Raw genomic sequence first — 14918 nt, forward strand, 5'->3', positions numbered from 1 at the left:
CGCCGCCCCCTCAGACGCCGGCGGCGCCAAGCCCCGCGCGCGCTGGGGCACAGCCCGCCATAGCTGTTGGAGGATTTGAGCGCAGCCGCCGCGCCCGGATTGGTGGCGAGAGCCCGTTACGTCACTGCCCGCCTGAGCGGCAAGAATCGGGGCGGGGGGGAAATGCTGCCGACCGGAAGTTGCGGAACGGCATTTAGGGAGATGTGGCAGTGTGACCTTCCCCCGCGGCCCCCCGGAGGGGTAGTTCAGTCCGCTCCGCCCCGTGGGCGTGGCCTGCTGAGGCGCTGGCCGGGAGGGGGGAGCGGCTGCGGCAGCGCTGGTGCCTCCGGCGCTCCCGAGGGGCGGTCGGAGGCGGTTTCCCTGCGCTGAGGAGGCGGCAGCCGCGTTGAGCCGCCGGCGAGAGGAGGGCGGGCTGAGCGCCTCTCGCCTCGGCCCTAAACCCGCCAGCCGGCGTCCAGTCAGCCCGCGGCCTGCGCGCCTTAAAGGAGCGCGGCACCGTCAGTCAGGCTCACCTCTAGGACCCGGCCTGCAGAGTGACCCCGAGCTGTACCTACGCGTAGGTTTTTTAAAAGACAACAAATCCAGTCTGTAACCCTTAGCTTCAATAGGGAGTGCAATTAGAGCTCCGAAAACATAGGCAAGCTGTAACCTCTGTCCTGGCCGGAAGACCAAGTGGTAGAGGTTCGTATTTCGAGGGGGAAAGGAGGGAAGTTACTTGCAAAGCGCATAGAACAGCAATCGGCAGCTTCCCGCAGCAGCCTGGCTCTCCCGGCTAATGAGGAGGCGCAGTGAATCGCTAGTGGAATCAGGTGTGCCTGGCGTTTAGATTAGTCCAGGTAGGTAGGCTTGAAATTCAGTTTTGGGTAAGAAGTGACCTCAGGTTTGCTGTAATTGACCAAATGCCTATAATAAAGAATAGCTACATTACAAAAAAAAGTAGTTACGCTGGGTATTTTGGGGTTCTGTTTGGTATTTTGCAACTTAATTCTTTTTTTGGTAATTAAAGTATTTGGGCTTCTTACAGGAAATACATGTGCTAACTAATGGCCTAGGTTATATAGCAGACAATGGTCCTGTGCTTGCTGCTACCCAAAATGTCTAAGAATTCGTATGCAGAGGATAAAAATCCAGGTACAGAGTTGTCAGCATTAAGAATCAAAGGTAGGTGTGTCTCTGGGGAGTGGGGCCATGAGCTGTAAAGAAAATAGTTCAGTGAGAAGCATGTTTTGCGAGCATAGGTTACATGGTCTTGGAGCCTCTTGGTGAGGGTTTCATATGCTTCTGAGCTGCTCCCCCAGTTAAAGAAGAGAAAGAGCATCTGCTACAGAGATTAAAATCTGTGAGTGAATAAGCCAGGCAAGTACTGCCCATTACACAGTGGTGCACGGACACTCAGAGGCCAAGAGCAAGCGTTTCGGAAAGGTGTTCAATCACAGAAGGGATCTCTGCAAGCTGTGCTAGTTCTGCTGGTGCCTGCCACTGGCCTCGGCCCCCGGTGCTGTTCCTTCTGCAGCGGTTTGTGGAGCTGGGGTCTCTGAGGGAAGTAATGGGGCTGGTGGGGAAGGGCAATTGGAGAAGACAATGGGGAAAATGAAAGAAGAGCACAAAAAAGTCAAAACAGGAATGGCAAGAAAAGGCTACATTTACATTTTACATTAGTTGTTAAATGTCTGATTGTGGTTTGTATATAATAGACTGTCCACACAGCTGGCACGGTCTCAGCCTGGCTAGCAGAGCACTGGTAAGCTCAAAGTAGGAGAGCAATCTGCTTAATGCACTGTAATGTTATTGGTTTCTAACAGAGTGTCTTGCACTGTAATGGTTCAGCTTCTCTTAAAAAGCAAAAAAAAGAGTTCAACCCACAATTTATTCCTTATTTCTAATGATATCTTAGTGCTACTGTGGTTTCTTAAAATACTTATCAGTTCAGCTTTTGCCTAAGTAATCAAAAGCAAAGAAAATTTGTTTTGTTGCAGTTACTTGCAGAAGCCATCATGCTTTTTCTTCCTTTCGGGGGGGAAAAAAAAGTAGTATCCACAGAAAGTTGAGTGAGTGGTAGTTCCTTCTTTCTAGTACAAGATAGGTTTGTGAGATTTGGGGCTGTAGTTTAGCTAGCTGTAGATGCCCATACTTACTATAAACTTTGTTAACAGGGCAAAGCAAGTCCCCTTTTGTACATACTACCAGACGCCAGTGGGGCTTCCTAAATAGCATTTCTTGAATGTTTTTTAAGCTTGTTTGCTGATTCTTTGTTCCATAATGGAGAGAACAGGTTGATTGTATAGAGAAGAAAGAATAATCCAGACTAAGTACAGAAAGCTGTTAAGGTAAAAAGAATGAGTGGAATAGTTTGATTTTTCGTTGGGTAGTGTGAGTTCTGGTACTGCATGTAGCAGGAACAGCAGCTGTGTACATGGGAGAGCTTATTCTCCGGGTGAGCAGATACATCTGGAGGCAAAAAGTGCAAGTTCTTTAGCTCAAGGCCACACCTCCAAGGGACAGCTACTTGATAGCTTTATCAGGTCTGTGCGCTGGGGGCTTAAAAGGAGACATATCAATTTTACTAATTAGAATGCGTCTGTTTCAATTTCAGCAACTACAAGAAAGAACCAGAAAGTTGGCATCCTGACTGGACAGTTAGTTCTCTTCGGGCAGGCTGCTGACGCGAACAAAAGTCTCCCTGGAAAAAATGATTAATCACAGGACAGATCATGATTGCGTTATAAAGGGATTTCCAAGGTATTTTTTTCAGACTTTCTGCCTCTGTTTAGTTTCCAGTGGAGATGCAATCCATGGTGCCGAGCTTAAGGCACTGCTTAGAGCCACATAAACTTAGGTAGAGTATGCAACCAACAGATCTGCTTCTGCTACCTGCTTGCTGCGGACCCCCTGGAGTTGATTCACCAACCGCCACAATCACAGATACTTGTATGGAAAGAAATGCCACACATGCAAATCTAAAATGCCATTCTCCTGACTGGTCTCGTATAAGCTATTTTGGCAGCAGCTGCAAAAATACAACAAAAAATTCTGTGTTGTAGATTGCATGTAAAGTCCAGTTAGCTCAGAGCCAGATCTGCAGTGTGTGGTTAAACTGAAAAAAAAACCAACTTGCATGCTGTTTGGCTGAGGGGTGCATGCTTTTTCAGGGTTTTTTTTCATGGAAATACTTAAGGTTTTCTCTTTTTTTGGGGGGGTCCTTTTAACAGGTACTGTCAATGAAGCAATCCTGCAAATTATATATATGTATAATAAGTATAGAGGCGGAAGAATAGATTTCTGGAGTCCTCTGAGTGGTTTTACATTATTGCAGTTTGGCAATTGCTCTTACGTGTAATGTTTTTGTCCTGGAGAGTTGCCTCACGAATGAAAGACCAAGGGGACAATCAGATTCTGTTAGTCCTTTGTCACCTGCAGCACCCCTGAGAGAATGCGAAATGTTCTGTGTTCCCAAAACAAGGTTCCAACGGGAGAAACAGAGCAAAGGGAGGGAGCTTGTTTAAAATTAAATATCTGCTACTGTGTCCTATTTAGCCAAGATAGATTACCGTTGATAATTAAAGAAATGTCTTCTTGCCCTCAGGGTTGCCATTCTGTATTCCTGTGGTTATTGTGAAGCTCTGTGGAGAAGCTTAGTCTTTTATTGCTCCTTTTCTTTCTGGAGCTATTTTTCTGGTAAATTAGTAATTACGTTGGTCATATCTACACATCTGCCTAGTGAACTGTTGTATAACTTCCTGGCAATGCCCTTACTGTGCTTTACCCATTTTTTTAATGAAAGGCATACTCCCAGTTCTGGGAGAAAATTAATTGTTTTCTTGATTTTTTCTGTACTTTTTTATCATTCAGTTTATCCTTCGTTCACATTTTTGAGATCTTAAATCAATTAATTGTATGGCTGAAAAAAAACCGCTACTGCTTCCTTTGTTTGTGGGCGGGAGGCAGAAGCAAATACTCATACGTTTCATATACATATACACATAGGTATACACAGGATGGTTTATTACTGGCTTTAAAATCCAGAAATACAGAATAATCTTCATTAAACCTAACTAAACCTTTTCCTGCTGCAAAATACCGATGGACTTTATTGCATCTCAGATCTCTAGCCTATGTTTTACTTTCATGTTTCCTTTGTAGGATGATCTTGGGACAGTTGAATGAATCAATTTCAGTAAAGCTATTAGCTGTGAAACCTTTACCTAAGCTTGCTTCAGTTTCCAGAGAGTTGGAAGGTATTCAGTGAATTAACAGAGTCCTGAAGAAAAAAAATGATCTTGCGGTTAGGCAGGCAAGTATTCCCTGGGAGAACTTTGTGCTGTCTCCCATCTGCTTCTGACAGGGCTCAGCAAATGTCCTAAAGCAACATTTTCATGGGCAGACTCTTACAGGGAATATTCAGTTTTCTGAGAGACTGATTATTAAAAGTCCCAAATTCTTGTGAGACCTGCTGGAGTCAATAGGGATGGCTGAGCTGCAGGGACAGCGGGGTCTGGGGAATGTGGTGAAGTCTCCATTCAGGCTGGCTGCTCATCCTGCCTCAGCTCCTGCACCACGCTGGTCTTGGCCACAGCAGTTTGGTCTTCTCCCTGCAAAGCGGGGATGGGGAGCTTTCTTATGGCTTTTTGATGACCTTAAAAGAAATTTTTGAGATATGTATGTTTTTAATTACGTTAGAGAAGCAATAGCCTATGCCAATCACTTGCTGCAGTTACCAGAAATTTTGATGGTGATCACTGGATTCCATCCTCCTACAGAAAAAGCTTGTGCCTTGCCACCTGCTGTCTTGGAAAATACATGGCTGACCTGCTGCTTTTGTGGCAAAAGAGCACTGAGTCCCACAGTGGCTAAGCACTGCCGGTGCCAAGCTCGGGAAGAACATCACTTCTGTATGTGCCAGAGTCTGTCCGAATCAGTGGAGTCAGATGGTGACATTTTTTCCCAGCCTGCTACCTGTGACTGAGGGTTCCCTCCTGCCTGATGGTTTGCCTGAAGCATTTCAAATGCTCAAAGACCTCCAGGAGCAACACTTGAAAACATGCATATTCTGTCTGAAGGAAGCATAGCGGAGGGAGTTCTGCATTTCCTCCCACTTGCTGTTGTGGTTCTTGAATGCCTTTGGACCAATCAGACTTGCTCACATCTGTGTGTGCTCTCTGCTGGGAGAAATGTCTGCGGTACTTTGTATTCCATTTTCCAAAGGTAGGGAACTTTCTCTTCCTTCTCTCCCAGGTAAAAGGAGCTTTGTGTTCTGAGCTGACTTTCCACAAGACTCATTTACCAGCTGCTCTTCTTAACACCAGCCAGAATTAATACATTAATGGGACTAGTCAGGATAGATAAGTGTAAGTTTAACCAACATTAGAAGGAAGGGTGGAAATCTGTGAAGTACTCTAAACACAACATTTATGCAACTTTTTGCACGTTGACTGTGACTCACAGGCTGAGGCCTTGCTCAGCCAAGCTTCACTGGCATCAAAATGGAGCTGCGTGAAGCTCTGCTGCAGAACATGTTTTAGACAACCAGAGTAACTGTTGTCCAAGACTTGCGAAAGCATCAGATGATTTTTAGTTGTTCCTGTCCTTGGATGTGAGAACCATTACCGGTTTTAGTTTTCAGAGATGTGAGCCTCTCCTGTTGAGAGTGGGAGACTGATAAAGTCTCTCAAGTTGGATCTAGTCCAAAGCCTGCAACTGGAGAGAGCTCTCTAAAATTCTTTTAGCATTTATGTTTTGTTTCAGATTTAAATATCTCATTTAACAAATAATTCTAAGAACATTCCTGGTTCCTGAACCCCTAGCTATATCTGTGTCCTCCCTCTGTCATGTGCTAATGGTCAGTTAGTTTGAATATTGGTCAGACTTCCTAGATAAAGGCTTTGCTATAAATTGACTAAATTAGATCAGATTTGAAGTTTCACTTAAATGACGTTGATTAATTGAAGTGCACTCGCTATGGGCTTCTTTACTTGCCCTTGCTCTAAATGTAATACACTGCTGTAAACCTGACCACCCCAAGAACTCTGGTGGAACTTGTGCTGTTGGACATGAGGGGCCTTTTGGTAAATACCTTGTTTTCTTCTTCTGTTTTTTCTCTCCTCATCCTTCAGTGCAAGCGCTGTCCTAGCGCTTGTACTTCGTCTACTAGTCTCGAAGTAGTGAGGTTGTAGCTGTCTGACAGAGCATTTCCTCTACCATTTCTTCATCAGCATGTCATTGCTGTCTACCTGACAGAGTTCCTGTCAGAGTCGGAGGATGTCTTTGGACAAATTCTGAAGAACCTTCCAAAACCGAATTACATCTTACGTGTGAGTAGGCACTGTGCTATTGAGGGGACTCTGCCATACAAGGTTGTGATCTCTTAAATGCTCTCCAACACAGTGAATTTATTTGTATGGATATGCGTAACAATACTGTTCCCTTAAAGGAAAATAAGAAAGAAGAACAACGGCTTCCACTAGCATGCTACTGCTTCGTACGGCTCGTAATGCTGTGGTTTCCCGTGGCATTCCTGTGACAGGGTCATGTTCAGCTTGGCTAAAATGGGGCTTCTGCAAGGGCTTGCTTGCCATTACTGGAAACATGAACCAGGTTTAAGAAGCCATTCCAGATTTTGATATCAGAACAATCTGATTTGTCCTCTAAGTGCAACTGCTTGCAAAATGTCTAATAAGTTTATTTTTAAATTTTTTTTAAGTTCAATCTAGCACAGTTTGGAATTACCCAGTTTGCAGAAAAATCAATACATATATATGAAAAGTTCTGCTGATATTCCATCAGGATGAAGGTTGTGTAGAAACAAATGATAACAGAATAGCTGTTCACAGCAGCAGGTGGTTTATAAACAAAAAAAGCTGAAAAGTCTTTTGTGAGTCTGTATGTCTGCCAGCTTGAGCAGTAAACAAATACTGATTTTCTATACAAACACTTCTGAGTGAAAGCACTACTTGTCACTGACAAAACACCACCACACTCTTCTTTAGGTGACAATGGGTTGCTGGCATCAGATTTTATTTTATATTTTATTTTATATTTTATTCTTTTGCCTCTTCTGAATGGTGTAATGTTACTTATGTTCTCAGCCAGCAGCTCAGGAGGAGGGAAGAGGGAGTGGAAAAGGAGGCTGTGGTTTAGGCATATCAGAAAAAGAATTAAATGAAATTAATGAATAAATGACATGAAGTGTTACTCTTTAAGCATCTGACATCATGAAAACTGACTAATGAGTTTTGAATCTGGACCTACCTTTTAATACAAGACTGATTACTGCCTTTGATAACTGTGGTTCCTGAATCACTTTTTGTAAAGAGTTTTTCAGAAGCTTCTAGGGATTCAGAACAAAACTTTTGAATCAGGTTTGTTTCTGGTCTCTTACTCATTCTGATATGTGACTGAGGGATGGTTTTGTTTGCAGAGGTCATAATGGATATTTCTTATCAAAATAAGCTGGGTGATTTTCACAAATCAGAAATAGTTTATGCATAAATGAGGTTTGCTGATCTGTGATTTCCAACATACCTTTGAGATTTTCCTTAGCCAGGAGTACACTACTTGTTATGTTTGAGAGAGCTGGATATTATTTGTTTGGAAAAGCACTGGATTTATGAGCAGGTGCTAACAATTTTTTAAAAACTGGCACATCATGTTACGGTGAACAATTTGCTTCCCAAAACCATGTTCATATCCAGTGGAAAAATTACAGTTCCTTTTGTGTTGAGGCAGCGGGGTCAGGATACGCAGAGGCAGCTCTGTGGAGCAGCTAATGTCTGTAAATTCAGGTGTGCTTACCCTGGAGTAACTTGTGCATGCACCTGTGTACTCAGAGTAGTAAGCCTCTGTAAAGCTGTGCATGCAGGAAAGTTATTGGCTTAAGCTTCATGTTCTGTGCAGGGACCTTTTATCTTTTGGAAGTTTTCCAATTCCTCTCTGTCCCCTTCCCAGCATCAAAATTCAGCTATACCATGCCTTAATATTGGCTCTAAGTCCTCCCTGTGGTTTTGTCCTAAACAAAACTGGATGTATCTTCCTTTGCGGTCCTGGTCTTCAGCTCTCTACTGGTTTTCTAGTTCTTTTCTCACTCTTAAAAAATACTTTATCATTAAAATTCAGGGTTTCCAGCATCTCCTTAGTTCTTACTGTTTCTTTCTCATTGTTACACTTTCACAATGGTTCATTCTTCTAATGGACTTTATGGATAGTAAATGAGATTTACATGTATAGCGGTTCCGCTCCATGCTATGCTGACTCCTGAAAGCAGCTTCTGAGCGAAGGGATCTAGAACTGTGATCTCACATTGATAATGTCACAGCCTCCATAAGGTATACTAAGCCAAGGCTGTATGACAGTGTTCCTCCTAAATGCAATTATTCATGGTTTCAGTTAAACGTGGTGTGTATGGCCGTGTCGAATTTTACCTAACTCTAAAGTTAAAACAGTGAGAAGAGGAACCGATGGGAAACGAATCTTTTGGAAGAACTTTCTTTGGCCCGTATATTTCTTTGGAAAATGTAATCCTAATTGACAGGTGTGCTTTGAAATAAGACTTGAACATTGTTCTCTAAAGTCAGATCTGGGATAGACAGGTGCCATAAAAGGTAAGAGCTTTGCGTGAGAATCAGTAACACCGTGAAGGTTTGACAGCGTTAAGGTCCCCATCAGACTCTGAACACACTCTGCCAGTGCTTTTCACGGTGGTCCTTCACGCCTCCCCTCCGCAGTTGGAATCCCTGTCAGGCTTTTTATCAAACAAAACCTTTTGACAAGTAGAGACCACACTGGAAGCCAACCTTTTTCTGCTTGTTACCGGTCTGTCATCTTGCTGCAGCATGTCACCATATGTCTATTTTCGCCTTTCTTCTGTTTCATATAAAGCAGCAAGCGAGGCGACTGTATGAACACCATCTTAATAGAGCAGTTGCAGTCATTTAAGAGCAGTGTGTCGCCTTACGATAAGTGAAACTTGATGTGAGATTTGACAGCTGTAAATCACTAGGCAGGCACCGTAAGAGGACTTTGCAGGCAGTGCTATTCAGCAGTGGGCGTATGGAATTTATTATTTGGTGCCTGAATTTTGCTCTCATTTTATTAACAGTGAATTCATTTGCATTCATCTTGTTCATGCTTATTTAGTAATTTTGTTTGGAATGCAAATGTGTTAGTGAAACTAATTTGTTTTGCTGTGAAAGATTTGCCCTTTATTCAAGCTTTATTCATGACTGAAGAGATATTCAGGCAAATAATGGACTGAAAGCTTGAATGACATGGACTGCGTTAACCAGTGTGCTAACATGTTGTTCTTTAGAATATTCTGCAGTAAGTGCACATGATGAAATGAAAAAGAAGAAAGAAGTGGCTCTGAATTTATATTGCCTTCACAGAAGACTTTCTATATGGGATGCTGGCAATGTTTGTGAACTTTTCACCATACCGTCAGACCATTTGGATTTACATTTCAAAAAAAAAAAAAAAAAAAGACTTTCAGAAATGTGCTTCTGTTTTAAACCCTTCAGGAAAGATGGGTGGAGCTGTTGAACCAGCTGATTGAAGTGGTGCTTTGCTCTTTTTTCAAAATCAACAATCAGCTTTAAAGTTACTGGTCCACTTCTGGAGCTGCTGGAAAGAATGTCCACATGAGCTGAGAAGGTGATATTAATTAGTGCCTGTTGGGAATCTGTCTCACTGTGCTGTTAGGAAAGGTCTATTACTCAGTCTTGTGAAGAGATCTGCTGTTCTGACATTGGCACCACTCTTGTAAGAGAGGATCTGGCCTGGGAGGTATGGGTGTCATTTTGCATCCCTGTCTTTGGCTACTAGAATTGGTTTCTGGAGGAAAGATGTGTGGAAGCAACACAGTCGGTTAGCTAAGTAATACATGAAATAAATCTAGGTCTTCTGGAGCACGTGAGAGAAGCCTGTAGGAGAGTGAGGATGGCATAGGATTATCTACCAGGGGGAGCTTGAAGAGAGGCCAGGATTGATGAAGGATTTGGAACAGGTCAAGCTCCTTCAGCCAAGGGGAAATTGTCAGGAGCTTTGAGGAACACTCTTGGACTGCACAAGAATTAGTTTGCTGCTGACGTTATCCCAAGACCTTTGTTTAAGACTGTGCAATTGTAATGGGTTAGACTATGGGTTGGCGTGATACATGCCTTGTACAGCTCACTTACTCCTGTGCCCCTGCTGCTGTTGCTGGATTCCTTGTTTTAAGCATTTCGGAGCATTTTTTCCTCTTTAGGAGCAGCCAACCATTTCTGTCCTTACCATGCATGCTTTCCTTTTGCTTGCCTGCATTTCACATTGCGGTTGGACTTATTTACTACATTCCATCTTCACGCTGGCTGTTTCATGTGCTGATTGACATTCTGGCCTGCTCTTCCTGCTTCTGGCCTTGCTAATTGGATTTCTGTGAACTCTTCTCCTGCTGATTTAGCAATGGTGCTCAGAGCCATGTGCCTTGTGCTTTTCTCTAGGGCTTTTATTTTTGTTCCTGTTTATTCTTCTGCTTGGCATATCAATATCACCTATTGCAGTGCCAGGTCCATCTCCCTTAGTAACCATTCACATCCTTTTCTTTGTTATTTCACTGAGCAATCTGCTCTTTAATGAGAGTCTCTTAATAGCCCCTGTTTATTTTTTTTTTTTAAGTTCCTCTACTGTTTCCCTGTTATTTGGCAATGTATTTGTTATACTTTTCAGGAAGCTCACAAGAAAACTAGAAACAGAACAGAGCCATGCTTTCGTGGAAGACAACATGGAGGACAGTCTGGGGTTGGCTTACTGGTTCCATAAAGCCAGTGAGATGCCCTGCATCCCTGGGGAGGAAGCGCGAGGTCTGATAGGGAATCCCAGTCGAGCTGTGGGCAGTTGGGTTCAAAGCGGTTTGAAGCCAGAGGCCAAAGATAGCCAAGGGCAAAATTAGGACCTGAGGTCTGAGCAAGAAGAAGCCGGAGGAGCCAAAGGCAGGTTGAATCAAAGGCAGAAGCATGATCAGGGCCCTGGGTTGAATGCCAACAGACTGAAGAACCTCTAATTTAAGGTAAGTGCCAAGACAAGGAGCCAGAAGGACTGGCATGAGGTCAGCGAGCTGACCAGGAACAAAAACCACAATGCTGACCAGAAGGGAAGGAGGCAAAGCACAGGCACTGAGAATTGTCCAAGTGGCACACTGAGCACTTTGTCTCATGCGTCTGCAGGTTATGCACCAGACTCACAGGCTCAGGGTTTTGAGATCTTGTCCTTCTTTGTCACTAGAGTGAAGACCTGAAAAAGTGGAAAAGAGCTGGGATACGACCGAGGTCCGGAAAAGAGAAAGGAAGGACTGGACCAGATAGAGTACCTTGCAAACAGATTGGAACAGAAATGCAGTCAGCCTTCAGGTATACCAAATTACTCCGCATTCCTCTGAGCGAGGGTATTTGTAGAAGCCATTTCATCTATCAAGCTAACTCTTAAAAGGGAAGATGGGGTTGGTTCTGTTTAATTCTAAGTTGCCAGTGATAATTACTCTTCAGGGCTGTGATGAAACAAGCTCTTATGAAAGAATAAAAAGAGAAGATAAAAAGAGCTACAGCTTTCTGATGATACTGTCAGGAAGCAGGGCAACAGAGCTGAATGCTCTGGGCCTGCAGATCAGCCATGACAGCCGGTGCTTGAGACTGTCTCATTTCCCTGATTTGGGACATGCCTAGCTCCTGTGGTTAGCTTCTTTAGGACAAGAAATTCCCAGCTGACCAGAGCTGATTGTGCTCTCTTGCCATGTTCTGTTAGTGCTGCATAGTGCAGCTGGTCTCAGGATAAAGAGAAAAGCTGAAAGAGCAGGGGGAAGGTGTTGGGGTGTGTGGGAGTGGGGCATGCAGAAGGGAAGATGGAATAGGAGTTCCCGGGGCCTGGGCAGTCCCTCTGTGGTGCACAGCAAAGGTCAGAGAACTGTATCTATCTGTTCCCTAATGATACAATCCATGCCCCTCTTCTCAGTACCTTTCAGCTACGTTCTCTACCCTTTTCCCTTCCTAATTCCTGCTTTTATTTTTTAGAGGTCAGAGGGAACTCGTGGTGCATGGAATGGCCTATACTTCCCTGGTTTGCCCACCAGTGGGGTCTAACTTCTAACACAGCAGATTTCACTGTGGTATCAGAATTATATTTCTGTGTTTGGTACGATGGCCATAGCATGTTCCTTTGTGGATTGGTACGATAATTTCTGTTTGGATTGCTTCAATGTTTCACCCTTTCACACCTTTCCCATCAACATTTCCTTTTACAAACCTTTGTTCCCTTTCCCACTGCAAGTGCAAGACTGCACAGCTCGCATTAAAGGGGATTCCTCCCTTTTCCCTTTCCCCTTTTTTGTTGACCCCTATTTTTTGTCTCCTAAGGGCATGAGTTTTCTAAGGCTGTGGCTCTCCCTGCAGGTAGAAGTTGTCAGTGAAACACCCACTGAGCCTTTTTCCCTAGGTTTCCTCTCCAATCGAAGGAGGGGCAGTCAAAGTGGCACGTGAAGCCATGTGAAAGTAGACGTCTGAATGCCTGGTTCTTTCCACTGGGTATGGAGAGATGATCAACGCAGGTGCAAAAGTCTGTGCTGCGGATGGCTGAAGTTAGACGAAGTCGGTTCCTCCCTACGTGTGCCCAACGGGGTGCCTGCCTTGGCTGGAGCACTTAAAGCCGCATTACTGGTCTTGGCTTGCTCCAACAGGAATACCATTTCGTGAATCTCAGAGCCAAGCAATAGCACAGACTGGTTTGATGGCAGGGGCACACTGAGATAAGAAACATGTTTCTGCATTAGCCTTGAAATTGCTTTTAGCAGGCTGTTGTACTTCTTGGTATTACTTGTGGGGCATGTATCACTTCACTAGTTTTCTCTGGTGAATCATCAGAGCACTACTGATAGAGGAACAAACGTGATCTCTAGGGGAGTGCTCAGGGTAGCTGTGATTACATGACAGATAAGCTAAAGAGCTATAAAAACGGTAAATACTCTTGTTTCAGGACATCCGCTCAGCAAACCAGGGTTAGGAGACAATGCCTCCTCAGAAATGCTAGAGCATACTTGTCTTATTTTTATAATTCTCTTTAGACATCAGCTATAACGAAGCTGGTGAAGGGCCTGGAGCACAAGCCTTATGAGGAGCAGCTGAGGCAGCTGGGGTTGTTTAGTCTGGAGAAGAGGAGACTCGGGAGACCTTATTGCTCTCTAGAACTACCTGCAAGGAGTTTGTAGAAAGGTGGGTGCTCGTCTCTTCTCCCAAGTAACAAGTGACAGGACAAGAGGAAATGGCCACAAGTTGCACCCGCGGAGGTTTAGATTGGATATTAGGAAAACCACCTTCACTGAAAGGGTTGTCAGACACTGGAAGAGGCTGCCCAGGGAGGTGGTGGAGTCCCCATCCCTGGAGGTATTTAAAAGATGTGTGGATGAGGCGCTTAGGGACGTGGTTTAGTGGTGGACTTAGCAGGGTTAGGTTGATGGTTGGACTTGATGATCTTAAAGGTCTTTTCCAAGCTAAATGATTCTATGATTCTATAACATACAGTCATACGTTAGGACTGCTTATGCCAGGCACTGTACGGAAGCATGCTAGAGGCACGTAAGGCATGTGTATGACAGAAACACTGGGTGGTTGGGATGGAACTGAAGAAAGCAATGAGGCAGCATTGGTCAGGGCAGTGAGCAGCGCTTTCAGCTTCCCCATGGTCTAGGTATAAAGGTTTTTGGCCAGTTTCATAAAGAAACAAGATGTGCTGGTGTGTTGTGTCTCTACAGCCGTGTTGCTGTTCTTTCCCTCACTCACCCCATACTCCTGGCCTGAGACTTTTGGTTTCATCGGCTCGTATCAGTCACAGCTGATGGAGAATAGCAAACTCAAGTTTGGAGGAAAAAGAATAGTGACCAGATAGGGGGAAAAGGCCCACCTCTGATCCATTTGTCCTAGTATTAGGTAGTTGCCCATCAACTCTCTGATCTGCAAGCCACCAGCACAGAAATGGTAGCTGAATTTGGGTTTCTGAATGAGACCAGTGTTGCGCAGAGGTAAATGAGGACCAAGGGCAGAACCGGTGGGGTGCCAACAAGTGAGTGCTGCAGACAGCAGGGAGGTCCTGGAGGACGAGTGGGTTTTACCTCAGGTGACGTTGAGAACCAGACAGGGAAGACAGAAAGGAGAAGAAAATAGGAACAAGGGAATGTTTACTTTCCTGTGAGGATGTACGTGCCATGATTCAACACGTGCTAAACTCCGAGAGCTCTCAGTTTAGTGGCTTAGGATCAGATTCAGGAGGGGGATACTTGGTAGTGTGGCAATTTGTAACTTCTTACAGAAGAAGCAACAACACTTAAAGCCCAAAATCGCTTTTGTTAAGTATGCTAATTAAAATTTCCAAGGCCTGTTCATTTACATGATAGAAAAGAATCCAGTATGGACTCTGATCCAGTTGTGTTTGGTGTGTTGAGATCCTATTAATGATCTAAATGTCTTCAACTACAGTATTAAGCTGCTAACTTGCTAATTTGGCAAAGCATATTTTAAAAAAGTTTAAAACCAAATTAGTGCTGTTATTTAAACGTTATCAATATACTTGTTTTGAACTCTAAAAGGAGCTACTTCATAATTTGTTTTACAAAGATACATGAGTGATGTATAAGAAATGACAGTTTCTTTGACCTTTGTAACATTTTGCATAAGAAAGGCATAAGAAGAGTCTTTAAAATATTTTATGGCTTAGAGATGATCTACTTCATAAAACCTTTAGTACAGTAATACTTAGTAAAGTATTTTTAGTAAAAAATAAATACTTTTAGTAAAGTAATACTTCATAAAAACTTTCAAAATTGGATTTTGTCATAAATGGTCGCGCTATCTTAGGTGCAGAGGCCAAAATAGGCTCTAGAGATCAGCCACTAAGTGCCAAGTATTTCC

The sequence above is a fragment of the Gavia stellata genome, chromosome 7 (genome assembly GCF_030936135.1).
Source record: "Gavia stellata isolate bGavSte3 chromosome 7, bGavSte3.hap2, whole genome shotgun sequence".
In the NCBI taxonomy this organism is placed as follows: Eukaryota; Metazoa; Chordata; class Aves; order Gaviiformes; family Gaviidae; genus Gavia; species Gavia stellata.